At 48.3% G+C, this 18,286-nt stretch overlaps 1 protein-coding gene across 4 annotated transcripts in view; it reads left to right on the top strand.

The window, feature by feature from the left end:
- Positions 1-18,286, top strand: part of MED23 (mediator complex subunit 23) — a 583,151-nt gene that overhangs the window by 198,248 nt on the left and 366,617 nt on the right. The gene's annotated exons all lie outside the window — the stretch shown is intronic.

The raw sequence follows: 18,286 nt of genomic DNA, 5'->3' as shown, positions 1-18,286 counted from the left end.
TTCCCTTCCCAGAAGTAGGTGGATGCTGCCCTTTTTTATGTCTTCTTTGCTGTTGTGGATTTGAGATGGTTCTGCCATTTTTGTTGTTTTTCCAGACAAAAGAAACTGGTGAATGTAATTGTGCATTACAGCATGAATCGCTCACATCTTCCCTTTTTGGGCCTATAAAATTGTAAATTGTTACTTGTATAGCGCACTACTCACCCACAAGGGTCTCAAGGCGCTTGTACGAATACCGCTGTGGAACCCGTCCAGGCTTTCCGGGTGAGGCGTCCACTCCTGGGCACCCCCAGTGTGAAGGCCAGGCATCCTTAGCGTTGTGGGGGCCGTGGAGATTAAGCAAGCTATTGCCCAGAGTTGCAGAGTGGGAGTCTATGATTAGAATAGGCACCGAGGCGAGAATTATCAGGTCCGTGGAATTTTGAGCCCAAGACCCGCCGAGGCGGGGAATTGAACCCTGGTCCCGGGCTGGACCTCTGCATCCGGGTCTGCCGCTCTAACCATTGAGCCACACTTCTCCTACAAGCGTCTTAGAAACATATGAAGAGCCGCATCCATTCAGGTTGGCTGCCACATAGCCTATTATAATTAATTAGGAGCTACATCCATCTGACTGGCTACCACAACATCAGAATGGACTGAACAAACTGAGTAATTCTTACTAGCTGAAAGACAGTTCAGTGAATACCACAGTGTATCTATAAACAAAACAGTGAAGAGGAGGGTCCAAGGGGATGTTTACCGACCTGGCACAGCTACAACCCCCAAGTACAATACTTACAGCAAACACAAAGTAGCTGTGGGTCAAACAAGCACACTCTATCGACTAGACATGTAACTGACTTAGGAGAATAATGACACTAGATCAGCTGGATACTTTCCGTTTGTGAAAAATACTCATCAGTTTACGACCGATACCGCCCTTGTCATCATCTGGGATCCTTCTCACCAGGAAGGGTAATTGCTCGCGCCCATTCAAACATTGATTTCAGTTGTGCAATGGGTATTACAGTGAGCTAAAAGTATATGAGCAAGTGGAAGTAACTATACAGCAGTGCGTGAAAAAATGTGAAAATGAGAAAGATAGTCAATAAAGTTAAAATTGGAGAGAAAAGAGGAAAATATGTTTAATAAATACCTTTCTGCTTCCAAGATAATAAAACCAGTGCGATAGTCTAGTAGTTTAAACAAATATCTACTATATAAAGTACAAGGTCAACATGTTTCTGCATTTAAATATCAACTGGGTATTTCATATGTTTCCATTCTTCTTTCTAATGATGTGTTCGAGGCATGTGGGCTGCTGAATTCATATCTATGCATAGATCGCCGCCTAGTGTTGGGTCCGGATGATTGCACATTGTTGTCCTGGAAGAGTCTTCGAAGTATCACGAGATAGGTGGCTCCTCCCCTGGACTACAGTGCGCATGGGCATCCTCTCCATCCCCAGATTGTTTTTTTCCGCCATTGGGTTCGGATGTACTTTCTCGACTCCAGTTCGGAAACTTTGTTATAACTCTTTACTAAGGCCAAAAGGCCTTCGAGGCGTCGGTATTGTCTCGTTCGGTGCCTGTTTTTCTCCAGTTCTTCGAACCGGACGTCAAAGGCAGTTTTTGACTTTCGACACCAAAGGCCCAAACTACGACGACGATGGAACGGAGCCCGTTCAAACGATGCCCCGTCTGCAATTCTAAATACCCTCACATTGATGTGCACCCAGTGTGCAATAAATGTTTATCCCCGGACCACGACGAGGCCAGCTGTATGGCCTGCTCGAAGTTCCGGTCCAAGAAGACGCTTCGAGTTCGACGCGCAGCAAGACAGTCAGCGCAGAAGTCGGCGCCCGAGCCGGTCAACATCTTTGAGGCCGGTGACGAAGAAGGCGCCGACGAAGAAGATCCTGACGAGCAGTCGGACCCAGCGTCGGTGCATGACTCCAACTTCGATGTGGACGAAGAGGATGAGGACTACGTCCATGAAGAAGACGTCGTTGAGGTAGGGGACGACGAAGAGGCCATCGGGGCCGTCGATGACGACTCCAGTGATGAGCCAGGCCCAACCGCAGTAGCGGGGCCTACTACTGACAATACGCTCCCTGCGGCTCACGTCGAGGCATCGCCGGAAGGCCTTAGCCAAGATCTTACTCCACATTCTATAGCCCCGCGTCCAGGCCTGGCTAAGAATACTTCAAAGGAGCCATCGGTCGATCTTTCAAAATCGAAACCGAAACCTACAGAGCCAAAATCGAAACCGAAACTACTAAAAGTGGTCATCGGATCGACGCCATCAGACACGTCGACGCCAGTCAAGTCGAAGACTGTCGGCAACCCTTGGGGTCGAAAGGGGGCGCCGCCTCGAAGACCGGGGCGCCGAAGCCAGGCTCTACAGTCAAGCACGTCAACTCGACGCAGTCAACGTCGACACCCAAGCATGGCGACAAGACCAAAGGTCTCCAGACCAAAAAGGCTGTCGAGCCGAAGATTTCAGCGTTCAAACCGCTACTGGGCAAAGCTCTCGAGTCGAAGACCAAAACTGACCCGAAGCAGCATGTTGCATCGACGCCCAAGGCCATGCATGCTATGCACCGTGAGCTCGAGTCGACGCAAGGAATCAAGCATGCTAGTGAGTCGCCGAAGCAGCTCGGATCGAACACTACGGCAAGCTTTAAGAAGGTCGGCCCGTTCACAGGTCACCCTCCAATTAAATACGGTCTGCCACCGACGGCTCGGGCCAAGCATCTCGAGCACCACAAAAGCACCGACCCATCCAAGACAGTGTCCGCGCCTTCGAGGTCTACCCTGAGGGTTTTGTGTTCCAAGAATCCTCGTATGACAACCAGTCAAAACTCTTCATCGACACGGAATCGGGCAGGCTCACCATCCATAAACGGAAGATCGCACCTGAACATCCCTTGGAGGCGTATAAAATCCCTCTTAAACGAAAAAAAGACTCAACCACCTCATCAGTTCTCTTTGAACATGTTGAGAGCTATTCACAACAAATGGCATATTCTCCAGCGCAAAGCGAGGAGGATGTGGGCTATGAATACGGTCAGACGGCCTTCACTTATCAGACTGACACTGATCAGGAAGAACCTCAGCAATGGACTGATGCTGTAGACCCTGATGATCCACAAGCTGCACCGGACACTCAGTCTTACAATGTCAAAACCTCGCCTACTGAAGACACGGCGGCGTTTAACGCTTTGATAGAAAGGGCAGCCCTCAACCATGACGTGGAAATGCACGTAGAACCTGTGGAAGAAGATTTCTTATTTGATACTTTCTCCACCTTTGAAAGATCCATAAAGACGTTGCCTATGCTAAAAGGAGTCCTCAAACATGCTGCGGACATTTTCAAAGAGCCCACAAAGGCAAGGGTTATCAACCCTAGGATTGAAAAAAAGTATAGGCCTGCTCCAGTGGACCCCACCTACATCAAAGGCCAGCTCCCATTGGACTCCCTCGTAGTGGCCAATGCACGCAAGAGGGCAAACTCGCAAACTAGTGGTGATGCTCCTCCTCCGGACAAGGAATCAAAGATCTTGGAGGCGTCAGGAAAGCGGGTGGCAGCACAGGCTGCTAATATTTGGAGGATTTCAAATGCACAGGCCCTATTGGCTAGATACGATAGGGCTCACTACGACAGGTTAGAACAGCTGTTGCAACACCTGCCTGATGTTTACAAAGAGGGTGCAGAAATGATCATACAGGAGGGGAAGTTAATTTCTAATGCATCCATCAAATGTGCACTGGATGCGGCAGACACGGCAGCTAGGGCCATTAACACTAGTGTAATGTTGAGACGTCACGCCTGGCTCCGCATCTCTGGGTTTAAACCAGAGATTCAAACACCTTTGCTCAACCTGCCAGTTAACCCAGACTTCCTTTTTGGTCCCGAGGTAGACACAACCCTCGAAAAAATTAAAAAGGACACTGAGACGGCAAAATCCATGGGGGCTCTGCAATCACAGCAGTTTCGGGGCAGTTCCTTTTGTTGCTCCGGTACTAGGGGAGCCTCTAGAGGACAAGCTTTACAGCAAGCCCAGTACAGCAAAGGGAGCACGCAAACCACCTATACAAAAAATAACAGGGGTGGATATCGTGGGAGCAGCACCAAGGGCAGAGGACGTGGAAATAACAATGCCAGATCGTCCGCTCCCAACAAACAGTGACACCTTGTCACTGTCCCCCGTCCATTTAACATTTGTCGGGGGAAGACTCCAGCAGTTCCTGCCAGTCTGGGAAGGCATTACCACAGACAGGTGGGTGAGACAACTTATCCAATACGGCTATTGTCTAGAACTAACCTCCACTCCCCCAACATACCCCCAAGGCACCGTCCTATGTCCGCAGAGCACATGCACTTATTGCAGCAAGAAGTACTCTCCATGCTGCAAAAAGGGGCAATAGAGCTCGTGCCTGCAAAAGAGCAAGGTACAGGGGTGTACTCTCTGTACTTCTTAATCCCAAAAAAGGACGGTTCCCTGCGGCCCATTCTAGACCTCAGACCCCTCAACCAATACATACTGTCAGAACACTTTCATATGTTAACCTTACAGCAGGTCCTTCCATTTCTCAGTCAGGGCGACTTCCTAGCAACCCTGGACCTCAAGGATGCATATTTCCACATTCCCATTCACCCAAGTCACAGGAAATATCTCAGATTCACCATCAACAATCAGCATTACCAATTCAAGGTCCTGCCTTTCGGGGTCACCACTGCCCCCAGAGTGTTCACCAAGTGCTTAGCAACTGTGGCTGCGCACCTTCGGAGACAACACATCCATGTCTATCCCTACCTGGACGACTGGCTTGTTCAAGCAAAGTCGGCCCAGCAGTGTGGCAGCCACATGTCGCGCACAATTCACCTCCTACATAGTCTAGGATTCTCACTAAACTACCAAAAGTCGCACCTTCGGCCCGCTCATGTGCAACAGTACCTAGGGGCAACATTAAACACTCTAACGGCAACAACGCAGCCAAACTCTGCCAGAGTCAACAGCATGCAGCTGCTAATTCAGAAGTTCAGGCCTCAACAATCGCTCCCAGCGCAAGTATTCATGCAGCTGATCGGTATGATGGCCTCCTGCATATTCATAGTCCCGCACGCGAGGCTGCACATGCGTCCCCTTCAAGAATGCTTAGCTCGACAGTGGAACCAGGCTCATGGGCATCTGAAAGACCTAGTGTTGGTGACCGGTCTTGCATGCAACTCTCTGCATTGGTGGAATCCACAAAACCTTTGCAGGGGACGACCGTTCCAAGAGCCTGTCCCACAGATAGTGCTGACGACGTACGCATCTCTCCAGGGCTGGGGAGCGCATGTCCTCCATAACACTGTGCAAGGACTATGGACGGCACAGCAGCAAAAGATGCATATCAATCTTTTGAAGCTGATGGCAATCTTCATGGCACTGAAAGCGTTCAAGTTGCACCTGTGCAACAAGGTCGTGTTGATCCGGACGGACAACATGACTGCCATGTATTACATCCACAAACAGGGAGGCACACACTCCCCGCAGCTATCTCACCTAGCCCAGAGCATGTGGAACATCTTCCTCATGGCGGAACATCTCCCGGGCAAAGACAACCAGATGGCGGACCTGCTCAGCAGACACAGTCATCAGATGCACGAGTGGGAGATTCACCCCTCAGTGCTCCTACCATATTTCCAGCAGTGGGGTCATCCAGAGATCGACCTCTTCGCCACAAAAGAGAACGCAAAATGCCAAAACTTCGCCGTCAGTTTCCCACACCCGCAGTCTCAGGGCAATGCGATATGGATGAACTGGTCAGGCAGATTTGCGTACGCTTTTCCCCCAGCCCCACTCATACCGCTAGTGGCGCGCAAACTGCGGCAGCACTCCATGACGCTCATACGGGTTGCTCCAACGTGGGCACGGCAGGCTTGGTACACCACGTTCCTGGAACTTTCAGTGGTGCCTCACCAACGGCTGCGCCTCACGCCCAGTCTCCTCACTCAGAGCCATCGAGACATTCAGCACCCAGATCCGCTACAGTTGAGCCTTGCGATTTGGCTCCTGAGGTCATAGTTTGGCTACCTCAACTTGCCCCCTGACTGTATGAACATCATCAAAGAGGCAAGGCGGCCTACAACTAGGGCGTGCTATGCAGCCAAATGGAAACCTTTTGTCATCTACTGTTCCAACAATTACATTAATCCGCTAGATGCGTCCACGCAAAACATCATATGTTACTTGCTGCATCTAGATCGATGCAATCTAGCGTATAGTTCCATTAGGATACATTTGGCCTCCATGGCAGCCTATCTTCAAAACAGGCAGCATCTTTCCCTCTTCAAAGTGCCTGCCATTAAAGCCTTCTTGGAAGGCCTCAAAAGAGTGATCCCTCCCAGACACCCTCCTTCGCCTGTCTGGAATCTAAACGTCGTTCTCACCAGGCTCATGGGGCCACCCTTTGAGCCTCTTCATTCTTGTGAGATACAGTTTCTTACATGGAAAGTGGCTTTTCTGATAGCCATCACATCGCTACGAAGAGTCAGTGAGCTTCGAGCCCTAACAATTCAAGAGCCCTTCCTACAAATTCATGCTAATGGGGTAGTGCTGCGCACCAACCCCAAATTCCTGCCTAAGGTAATCTCGCAGTTCGACATTAATCAAACCATAGAACTGCCAGTTTTCTTTCCAAACCCAGATTCAGTGGCAGACCGGGCACTGCACACCTTAGATGTCAAAAGAGCTCTCCTGTATTACATCGACAAGACAAAAGACTTTAGAAAAACTAAACAACTGTTTGTTGCCTTCTCTCCACAACACAAAGGCAACCCTATTTCCAAATCAGGTATAGCCAGATGGATTGTTAAATGCATACAGATCTGTTATCAAAAGGCTAATCGCACTTTAACAGTTCCCCCAAGAGCGCATTCCACACGCAAGCTAGGGGCATCCATGGCTTTCCTAGGTAACATTCCTCTAGAGGATATATGTAGAGCAGCCACATGGTCCACCATACATACATTTACCAAACACTACTGCGCAGATGTACACTCCAAACAGCAAGCCACTGTAGGACAAGCTGTTCTCAGAACTCTCTTTCAGACTGCTGCAGCTGGCACGGGCAACCGCCGCTAAGGAGGTAACTGCTATTTATTCTATGCACAGATATGAATTTAGCGGCCCACATGCCTCGAACGGAATATGCTACTTACCAGTATGCATCTGTTCTTGGCATGTAGGGCTGCTGACATTCATATCGCCCACCCTCCTCCCCGGTGCCTGTCGCAGCTGTAGCACTCAGAATCATTTTCAGGCATGGTCATCACTTTCAGTATTACACTCCATCTCTGCCACAATGGCGAAAAACAATCTGGGAATGGAGAGGATGCCCATGCGCACTGTAGTACAGGGGAGGAGCCACCTATCTCGTGATACTTCGAAGACTCTTCCTGGACAACAATGTGCAATCATCCGGACCCAACACTAGGCGGCGATCTATGCACAGATATGAATGTCAGCAGCCCTACATGCCAAGAACAGATGCAAACTGGTAAGTAGCATATTCCTTCATCCGGATGTGCAGGATGAACGAAATCAGATACATGAAAAGACAGACAGAATATAAACAGAAAATCATTAGTGTTTGGATGGCTGCTGTTTGCCAACTCTTTACCAGCTAGGGGTGACTATATACCAATTATTGTTTCACCCAGGGTGTTGATTATTTAAACACCCATGTGTCATTCAAATGATGGCCTCGCGCTTACCTAATTTGTAGGAGAGAACAACTCCACCTCACCTGGCTGTGACGCAGGTAAATGGAGCACCGCTCTAATAGAGAAATATATAATAAGATGTCCAAGAAAAGAGAGTTAGGCAACTACACTAGTAGTCACAGACTACACATCCACACTTTCTGCCAGTGCACCTATACTGGCTAGTCCCCAGGTGTTCTGCTGTGTAATTACCCGGAGGTGTCCATCAGTTGGTAATATTACACTGGCCATCTAGTCGCGAGAACCAGTCAACTGGACTGAACTGATATCTATGGCATCTCTGATGATGTAGAGCTGACCCCGTTATTGTACTCCACACAGGGCTTAAAGGAATACCTCTCCTGTCAATACTCAATCATCCCCCTGCATTCACTTAATCCAAGAGAGCAAGTGCATCAACATTTCTTATTGGCATCTTTTCAGCCGATCACAGGGCACTGTAGACAACATGAAGTTTCTACTGCCCAAGAATTGTTGAAAATGATGAAATCCTTCACATTCGTATTGCAGTAATTTTGTTGCACTCCATTCTTAACAATCCCATTTATGTTTGCTTGAGACTATGCAGTTTTTAAAGGGCTTTTTTTGTTTAAAATCACATGAGAAACCAGTTTTGCATCCTCCCCCCCCCCCCCCCCCCTGTTTTTTTGTTATTCTGAAAGTATCCATCATCAGGGCATGGAAAGGACTCTGCATGAGATAGTGAGCTGTCTCCACAGACCTTTCAGTGAGGACAATTCTGAGTTACCAGTAAGACTACCGCTAGTATTCGGTGGTTTGTCATGGTTTAATGCTTTTTCTAAATTTGTGCTTTATTAAAAAGAGAACTCTTTTCATTCTGTTTATGCTTAGTTTTGTTTTTAAAAGAGTATTGGTGTTTTCCAAATTTTAAGTGTGCATGTTTTGGGTTTGTTTATATTTTCAAAGAAGAAAAATATGATCCCACTCGCACTTTTAATTTGAAAAATGCACTTACAATATATAACTCCTGATTCCAAGTAATAATTTAATGGTGTTATTTGAATCGTTCCTATGCTGGATTAGTCATCGTTCAGGATTGTAAACTTGTCTTTATTTGTGGGTGACCTAGCTCAAGAGCACAGTAGGGTCATCTGCTGTGACGTTTCAGTGGATAATTTGACTGAATTTTGATAAGGTGCTTGGGGCCAGAGGTAGGGATGTAAGGAGAGAACATGAGATGGATGAGAGAAAGGACATTTTGCCAGGTCTAACAACTTGGTGAGCTGGTATTCTCAGCTGCCTCTCATGCCTTTTAACTTCATAGTCTACAGGCCTAGTGTAACTCTTGCGGTGTGGGATAAATGACAGCCTGCCATAACATGATAATCTAGTGTTTTACACTCTTTCCCGCTATATATTTATTAATGGTATGGGTCCTCCAACTGTGTATTGCTGTGTCAAATGGACAGTGACTTGGCATGTTCATACTGTGATTAATCCTCCTTACGGTTAGTCAGGTGTAACACAGTATGTTACCAGAGAAATCCTAGATTTGTTTATCAGGATAGGTATGGCTCACTCAGTTACACATCTTATTTTGCTTATCAGGATGGGTCTGATTCACTCATTTGCACATGTCAGTTCTCCTAAGTATTATTGTTAGGAATATACAACCTTTTTATACTTTTAAACCACCTTCCCTTTCAAGTATTTCATTTTATAAACATTTTAACTAGATTACATTTAATGTTTTTCCTATGTTATGTTCCTTAGTTTCAATCTGCCAGTTAGTATGGCTTTAAAGAAACGCCTTTTATCCCAGACGAAGGGGCATGTGTAGAAATGCCTTTACACCTGATTTTAAGGGTTCTGTTGCATTCTAACTCTACTTGTAGTTGATATGTATTGGGGTCTTTTATTTTTACTCATTGTGTGGCAGTGCCTAAATGTATTGAGCTGCGGTTTGACTCTTGTGTTACAGAGGTGTGACTGGTGAGTTTTATTGATGTTTATCATCTCTTTGTCTTTGTATATACAGAATGATTCAGAACTGAGTTTGTTGCTTTCGCACATGTATATTGGAGCTGCCTATGTTGGGCATGTATTATGTCTAAATTGGTGTTTGATTTGTGGTTGTCTTTGTAGTGGTTGTTTCATGTTGGTCTGGCCATGTGGATAGCTGTGTGTGAAATGTCTCTCCAACGTGTCTTGTGATTGAGTACTTTCTTGTTTAGTGAGTGCAGTAGATAAAGACATATTTGTAAACTACATTGCTTGTCCATGCTGCAGCGGATGTACTTGAAATGTTCCGTCTATTGTGTTCTTGAGATTTATTAGCAAGAGAATGAATGTTGTGTTGGGTTTCTGCGTGTCATAAGCTGGTTGCTTGTTCAATTGTGAAACATTTGGAAATTACCACTGTGGTGTCTCTTCTGTTGGGTGTATGTGAGTTCTTCGGTCTAATGAATGTTGATAGGTCTTCATGTATGTGTTTTTTTAATTGAATTTTCTTTACTGTTGACAGTACTGTGATTACCTACTGTAAGGTATATTAGTGCTGTGACAGATGTATGTAATTTCTGTTCGAGGCTATAACTGTCTCCTACACCTGCTATCCCAACTTCAAAGTAACAAGTTATATGACTTAAAAAAAGCATTTTAATTATCTTTTATAACCAAACATAACAAAGGTTACATGCGTTCCGTTTAGCATAGGCATTAAAGACATCATGATTTACATCATATTAGTTGGCTTCACAAAGTGAACCTTCACATCATGAACACTGTGTCTATAATTCTGTCTCATAATGACACTGCACCCATATTCATACCACACAACTGATTGATAACGTTTTCAAGCCCAATAACATTCAGTAATGTAAGTTATGCAGCAGCTGCTGTAAATAACAAAGGATATGATATTCTTATCAGGAGTTTTCTGCCATAGATCTGTTACTGTGCATCTTATCAGGTATCTGGTTCGCACTCGTATCCGGGCGCTCCGCACTAGTGATGTCTGCTGTCTGTGCGGCAATATAGCTTTGATAGAGCCCCCAAAAATGTTTAGTTCGGCTCCGGAGTGGGAGCAATTCACTATAAAGATCAGACTGCGCACTACAGTACACCATATCCCTGGACCAGTTAGTCAGTGTGGGAACTGGACCTCTGGCCCAGGCAGTCGCTACTCTACGCCTAGCTAGTAGTTGTCCAATATCCACTAGGTGCCTCACTGCTTCTGGCAAGTTTTTGGAATAGCCTAACCACGCTAATTAAGGGTCTGGGGTCAATGTCATGGAGGCAGTGTCGCCCAGCGCTTTAAAAATCAGTTCCCAAAAATTTCTGAACACAGCTAAGCTAAATGTAAAAACGCCACTGGACCCGCACTACAGCGATCACAATGAGCTGATTCACGGAGCCCATATCTGTGCAGCGGCTCCGGAGTTTAATAAACCCTGTTAAGGAACTTAAAATGAATAAGTCTGTGTCCTCCATTTAAGGAGATTCGCCTTGTGCTTTCACAGCAGTAGTTCCATTTATCGTCCTCCAAGCTCACCCCCAAGTCTGCTTGCCATTCTAGTCTGGCTTTGGCATAATGATTTTTCCTAAAATCTTGTGTGATCTTGTATATACTGAAGACTATTTTAACGGGAGTATCTGACTTTGACGTATGTAAGTGCTGCGACGTCAGGTGGTTCTGTTAAGTCATTTCCTAGTATGTCTTTCAGTGCCTGTCCCATCCTGTGATATTGAAGTCTAGTGAGTAGAGTGCTCTGATGCTCACCCATCTCCACGTCCAACCACTTTCTGACTGCGCCATCGTTTAACATGTCGCCTATTGTAGTGATGTTCACTGACTCAAGCGCGCTTATCACTCATTTATCGCAGCATGGTGGCAGCCAGTGACACCATTCCTTTGGCGTCAGTGGAGAGTATAGTATGGCACCAGACTGTAGAGTAAGTAGCTTCTGCCAGGTATGTGTAGCCGCATTTACGAAGTCTAGCACTCCGGTTCTGCGAGAAGGGGGCTTGAATAATGGTGCTGGTAGTGGGTAGGGGGCTGCCACAATTTTTTTCAATCTGTGTGGAGGCCCAGGTGTCTCATGTATCCAGTAGTGTGCGTGGGAACTTTGTGCCGCCCTGTAATACAGTTCTAAGACCGGAGCGCCCAATCCGCCCATGTTGTACGGTAAAGTAAGTGTACTCCAGCGGACTCTTGCGTGTTTCCCAGCCCAGGCCAAGTCAACTAAAAGCGATTTGATTGTTTTAAAAAAGGATTTTGGGAGAACCATTGGGGTGTTAGCAAATAAAAACCGGAATCTAGGAAGAATGACCATCTTCATGAGTGATACTCGTCCCACCAGAGATAGGGGCAGGTGCTTCCAATGTGTTATGTTGTCTTCTAGCTTACTTACTGCCATCCAATAGTTTTCCCAGAACACCACTTCTGAGTCCGTGTGTATCTTTACCCCCAAGTAGCGTACTGGCTCTGTTGTCCATTGTAAGGGGTATTCAGGTGCAAAGGGCTGCGCCGCTGGAGTAATCGGCAATATAATAATTTAGTCCAATTGTCCTTGAGGGCCGACAGCCCTCCATATTTAACAACCTCTTGGAGCATCGGTGACCGGTTTTCCTCCGTATCACGTAAAGTAACGTATCATCTGCATTGCTTTATTGTATTCTGGGGAGCAAATGCCCTTCTGACTGTGGTATTCACGGAGAGCGCAGGCTAGTGGCTCCACTACAAGAGCATAGAGCAGCGGCGAGAGTGGGCATCCTTGACGAGTGCCTCTAGTTATCTTAATGGGGCGACCTTGCCGCCCAGTCTGATTCTAGCTATCGGGGAGTTGTACAAAACACCTATCATCAGTAAAAACATTTTGCCCATTCTCATCCGCAATAAAACGTGCTTCATAAACACCCATTTCACTCAATCAAATGCTTTTTCCATATCTTAAAAGACTGTGACTGCTTTGTTTCCTGCCTAGTATGTTGTATAGCCCCAAAAACTGTTCTCAGATAATACGTCAAGCTACGCTCTGGGCAGAAGCTGGCTTGTTCCGGCGCTACTAGGATCGGGATCAAGGGGGCCAGGTGGTTTGCTAGGATTTTGGCATATATTTTAGTGTCAACATTTAATAAGGAAAGCTGGCGGTAGGAGGAGCACTCGGCGGAGGGTTTGTTAGATTTTAGTATAGTCACTATTAGTGCTTCCCTCATTGAGGAGGGCATTCGGCCCTCTGAGCTCATTTCCTCGAATAGGGTTAATAAGTGCAGTATCAATAGGTCCGCCGACTCTTTGTACAATGATACAGTCAGTCCATCTACACCCGGGGCACTGCCTGTCCTCATGCCAGCCAGAGTTGCCCTAACTTCGTTGAGTGGCCTCATTAGGTATTCTCTGTACTCGTCCGTCAGCCATGGTAGCTTAATGTGCTCCAGGATTTCTGTTTCTCCCACTTCCACCTTAGTGCAGTATAATATTGAGTAATTGTTAGACCTGGCACCTTGGCGTGAGTCTCCCTTCCACTTTTTGCTGATGTGCCTCCGATGTTTTGCTGGTTTTCCGATACTCGGGGCACTGCGCCACGGCTGACCCGTGCCGCAGTGCAAGTGCTCCCTACTGTAAATTGTACATGCGATTGGTATCCATGATTGGCTCATTGGATTTACTGTTAGTCCCTAGTAAAGCGCACTAGAGAGTGCCGGGGCTTGTAGATGCCAATACTGCTGGTGGGCCTGCAGCGCTGGTTGCGCCACCCACCGAAGCAGCCGTAAAGATGTGTCTGGGAACTGCGACCGCAGAACCCGCGTGCGGTCTCGTACCGTCACGCTAGCTGGGCAAGTGCACCCACTTGCCAGCACCGACCCTTCCCTTGACTACATATTAGTCACCCCTATGGTAGGCCTGCGGGCAGGGTGCGTTGTAGGTGTAAGGTAGGACAAGCCCTGATGTGCGTGGCATGTCCTAGTAGTGACTTACAACCAAGACCGTATTTCACTATTGAAGGCTACCTGCTCCATTAGGCCAGACTGAGCTGCGAGAATTATTACACCCTATAATCCCCGCAGGCTCAAGGAGCATGGTAGCGAGTCATGTTTAGTATGCCTGAACTCAGGATGATAAAATATTTCTTGTAGTCAAGTTTATTTTAGTATCCTGGGTTTGCAAATGCTACTTTTAGAAAGTTAGCATTTGCTTGCTTAACCATTTCAGCCCGCCTCTGCTGGTATGTGTATCTGACTGTCTGGGATGTGTGAGTGACAGGGCTGGAGGGATGACAGGTGGTGAATGCGCAGATTACACCTTAGTGGGAGGTAGGAGTGCCTCTTGACTCGAACTGTAGCTGTGCTCGGCCACCACAATGCTGGCTCCACCCTCCTGGGGAGCGGCGGATGACTCTGCCGGCACCTGGCCCAGGAAGGGCGAAGCCCCCATCAACAAGGTACTCTGGCCACCCCTGTCCGCACAATGCTGGCTCCACCTCCTGTGGGGCGTCTGATGCGCCTGCTCCTCACACTGAAAGCAGAAGCCGGAGTACACCCACCGGGGTACTCAAGGATTGAGAGTGGCTATGCAAAGGCCCCCCTGGCCTGCGAGAACAAAAGAATTGGCCTATAAAAGAAGGAGCCCTGCTCCTTGAAAATTAGATCCTGTTTGGGCCACAGAAGGACTCTGCCCTACGAGAAGGACCGTGAGAGACAAGGAAGGGTGCTGACTCTTGCCTGTGTCTGGTGCCTTGCTGCTGAAGGAGAGGAAGAAGAAAAGACTACGAGAAGACTTTTGCTTTACTGTGTGCCAAACTCTGCTAAAGAGATCTCCAAGGGCTTGCAACTGAACTTGCCCCCTGACCAGCGTCCCAGGACCAGTGGACGCTACCCCCTTGGGAGAAAGCGACTGCGGGTGCTGGCCATCGCCGCAGCACCGACGGAGGAATCTCCTCCAAGGCAACGACATCCACCTGACCACCGTGACCGGGGCCCAACGCAACAGCGAGAGCAAAGCAAGGACCAGCCGCCGCTGGCCCGAACACCGTGACCGCAACTGCACCGGGAGCCCGAGAGCAAAGCGAAGGAGGACCCGTCCGGTCCGAGCTCTCGAGGTGACTGCATAACGAGCAGCCACTCACCTGCAAAGACGGACAGTTGCCCTGTGAGAATCCGCAAGGTCGGTAGTCTGCCCGACAGCCCAGCTGTGAGTCCACAGTAAACCTGTATGTGCTGTTCCACTTCATCAGAGTTTCCCTCGCCTCAGCCATTTTAGAGACGTACGTCTACCCCAACATATCAGTCTCACACATTAGCGGGCTCTTGTGTCTGCGATCCATTCAATCTTGCTCTTCCAGGCTCCCTCCATGGGTGCCTTCGCCGGCATCGGAGTCTTTAATTCTTGTGTCTTGTTTGGACCATTCTTTGTGAGCATTCTGTATCAGCTTAGGATCCGTGAATATTCTAGATTTTCCCTGCCTGTTCACTCTAAGGTGTGCTGGGTAAAGCATTGCATAATCAAGGTTCTGCTCTTTCAATTGCTTTTTCAGGAGTGCAAACTGTTTTCTCGCTTCCTGCACCCGCAGAGTGAAGTCAGGAAATCAAGAGATTATGGAGCCCTCATGTTGGAGGCTTCTCTTCTCTCTTGCGCCTCTCAGTCCTGCATCTCAGGCTCTATAGTTCAACAATTTGGCTATTATGGGTCTTGGCGGGGGACCTGGCGGTGGTCTTGGGCCAAGTGATCGATGGGCATGCTCCACCACGAACATAGGGGAAAAGGATTCCCGGCCCAGCAGCGACACTGGCAAGTTTTCCACATACATTTCCATGTTACCCATGCTGGTAGATTCCGTAAGGCCTATTATTCATATGTTGCTCCTCCGCAAGCGAGCCTCCAAATCTTCTGCTTTGTCCTGAAGGTTACTCAGCAGCTTCCTCATCTGTCATTGCTCCGAGTCCAGTTCTGTCTGGCCTTCTTCTACTTCCATCACCATTCTATCCGTCATGTCTATCCGTTCTGCCTGCTTATCGAGACGTTCCGTAATGCGATCCATCCGGTACTCTAAGGAGTCTATCTTGCCCTCAATGATTGCCAAGGTCTTCTGAACTGCTGCTAGTATTGTGCGTATATCTTCTTCCGCTGGGCCTGCCATTTCTGCTGGCGCAGTTGTTGCTTGTTCAGGTTCCAATTCCTTCTGCCTCTGTCTACGCTGATCAAAGTTAATTTTTGGCTGGGTTTTGTCTTTGTCCATAATCTCCACTGCTTTTCGATCCAATCAGCGCGCTTATCTGTATGCTTGCGGCCCTTACATTTCCCCTATGTGGTGTTCTCGCCTCTCTGTGTTTCTGCACTCGGACCTGGCTGGTATCTAGGCCGTCTATGGTAGCCACCTCGCTCTGTGCATTTGTGTCAACCAATGTTGTAGCACTGTGCGTTATAGTCTGCTAAGCGGGCAGTGTTGTCGTACAACAATGCGTTATTGCCATAGAGAAAACCTGTAACGGCAGGCATTTGCCAGTAGGCTGCAGTAGAGTGTAAGGTTACAAAGAAAAACTGACACCTTGCCTTTAAGGCATTAGAGTAGGGGTACCGTGCCTTTAAGACATGCAGGAGACCCCTTGCTCCCATGATGCACCACAGGTGGCAGTTAGGTCAGTTCTTTTCTCCGGCTCCTTCTGAGAGGATCCTTGAGCGTGAGCTCTTCAGTTTTGTGACTAAAACTGATTTTGAAGAGATTTTTTTCAGAAAATTCGAAGTTTTCTGCTTTCTAAAGGCTTCTTCTGCTGGTTTTGTGGTTTTCCATAAATATTTTCCAGTCAGAATGCCAGCCTTATTCAGGAAATGTCCTTCCTGTGACAAGAAGATGGCACTGGCAGATCCTCACTCTGTGTGTATTGTGTGTCTTGCATCCTCACAGAATCCTGACCAGTGCCACCGTTGCCAAAAGTTCTCCAGGCGAACCCTGCGTGACCAGGAACGCATAAAACTCCATGCACTGCTGGAAAAGGACAAAAGTCATCAGGGTGGTGGCCATGGAGGCCTCAGACCACCATCTTTCGGCAAACAACATCAAAAGCGGCGACATTCCACCTCTCCTGACCCCAGAAAGAGGAAGGGAACAAGAGATTCGACGTCGAAGAGGCCCAGATACTCTTCAGCGTCGAGGGACAGAACACCATCTCGACGTCGAGAGTCTCCGCCTCATGCAAATAAGTCGGCGTCAAGGCACCACACTTCGGGCTCGAAGGTTGTGGGTTCTGAGAGACCTAAGTCTCCCTCGACGTCAAGGCTTCCGTCGACGTCAAGACATTCTCCGCTGCCCTCGAGGGGGTCCGCGTCGAGAGTTGCGCGGCAAACATCTCTCCACCAGTGGGCTTGCTGTCGTCGAGAGGGTCGTCGAGGTCCCACCACTAGACGTCAAGAAGATCGACATCGACACGACGACATGAAAGATAGCCATCGACACAACGTTATGAAAGATCGCGTCAACTCGACGCCATGGCAGATTGGCATCGAGATCTCCAAATAGACGCCAAAGGTCAAGACCACCATCGAGACCTCATTCAACACCGATGGTGACTCAGACCTCATTGCCGTCGAGGCACTCGACTGCCAGAGAAAAGATTACAGAAATCACAGCTGTGTCCCGGCAGCAGTCGGTACCAAGGTCCAGATCGTCATCTTGTCTCCAGGACTGCATATTGTGGAGATCTCACCAGAGGTATCCCCCAAACCTGCAGAGGAGAGGGCCCACGGTCTGTCGCCTCGCCGTCCGCAAGGTGCCGGGTCAGGTGGCCGCAGTAGTCCGGGCTCGGATTACTCCCGTACGTATTCGCCATCCAGGACCACTCCTCGGAGAAGCACTCCGGCTGGACCCTCCAAGTCTCCCCCTAGAAGACAAAGATCGCCTTCCAGACCAAGATCACCCTCTACACGTCGGTCTAGGTCCAGGGCCATCTTCACGACAGACCCCATTAAAGAAGGCGCACAAGATCACCCACATGGTCTTCCTCTACAAGATCTTCAGTCCGGGACTACTCTCCGACCTTCTCCTCAGCTCCTCCATCACGGGTGTCGCCCATTGATGACATCACGACTTTCACAGATGTTCTGGGTAGGGGTGCAAAGAAACTCAACATTACGTTGCATCCCCCGGTGGTTCCCACGTCCGTCATCTTTGATACCGTACATCACCGTACAGCTCCTAGACCGCTGCTACCACTGGTGCCAGGATTTTTGGAACCGGCTATGGCCACCTTTCTCACCCCTGCGACGGTGGAATCCGTTCCATCCAGAATTGAAAAAAAATACAAGGCCCCAGCAGAGGACCCCTTGTTTCTCAGGGCTGACCCACCAGCAGACTCGGTCATTGTGGCTGCAGCCATGAAGTCCCACTCAGCTTCTACGTCATCCTCTGTCCCCCCTGAGAAGGACAGTAAACAAATGGACTCGTATAGGAGGAAGATGTGCAATACTTCAGTGTCATCAATGAAGGTTGCGAGTGCCTCTGCCCTTCTCAGGAGATATGACTGATCTATTTGGGACTCCCTGACACGATTCACCGAGAAGCTTCCCAAAGAGGAC

The sequence above is a fragment of the Lissotriton vulgaris genome, chromosome 6 (assembly GCF_964263255.1).
Source record: "Lissotriton vulgaris chromosome 6, aLisVul1.2, whole genome shotgun sequence".
NCBI classification, from domain to species: domain Eukaryota; kingdom Metazoa; phylum Chordata; class Amphibia; order Caudata; family Salamandridae; genus Lissotriton; species Lissotriton vulgaris.
This window is presented reverse-complemented; position numbering and strand designations above follow the sequence as displayed.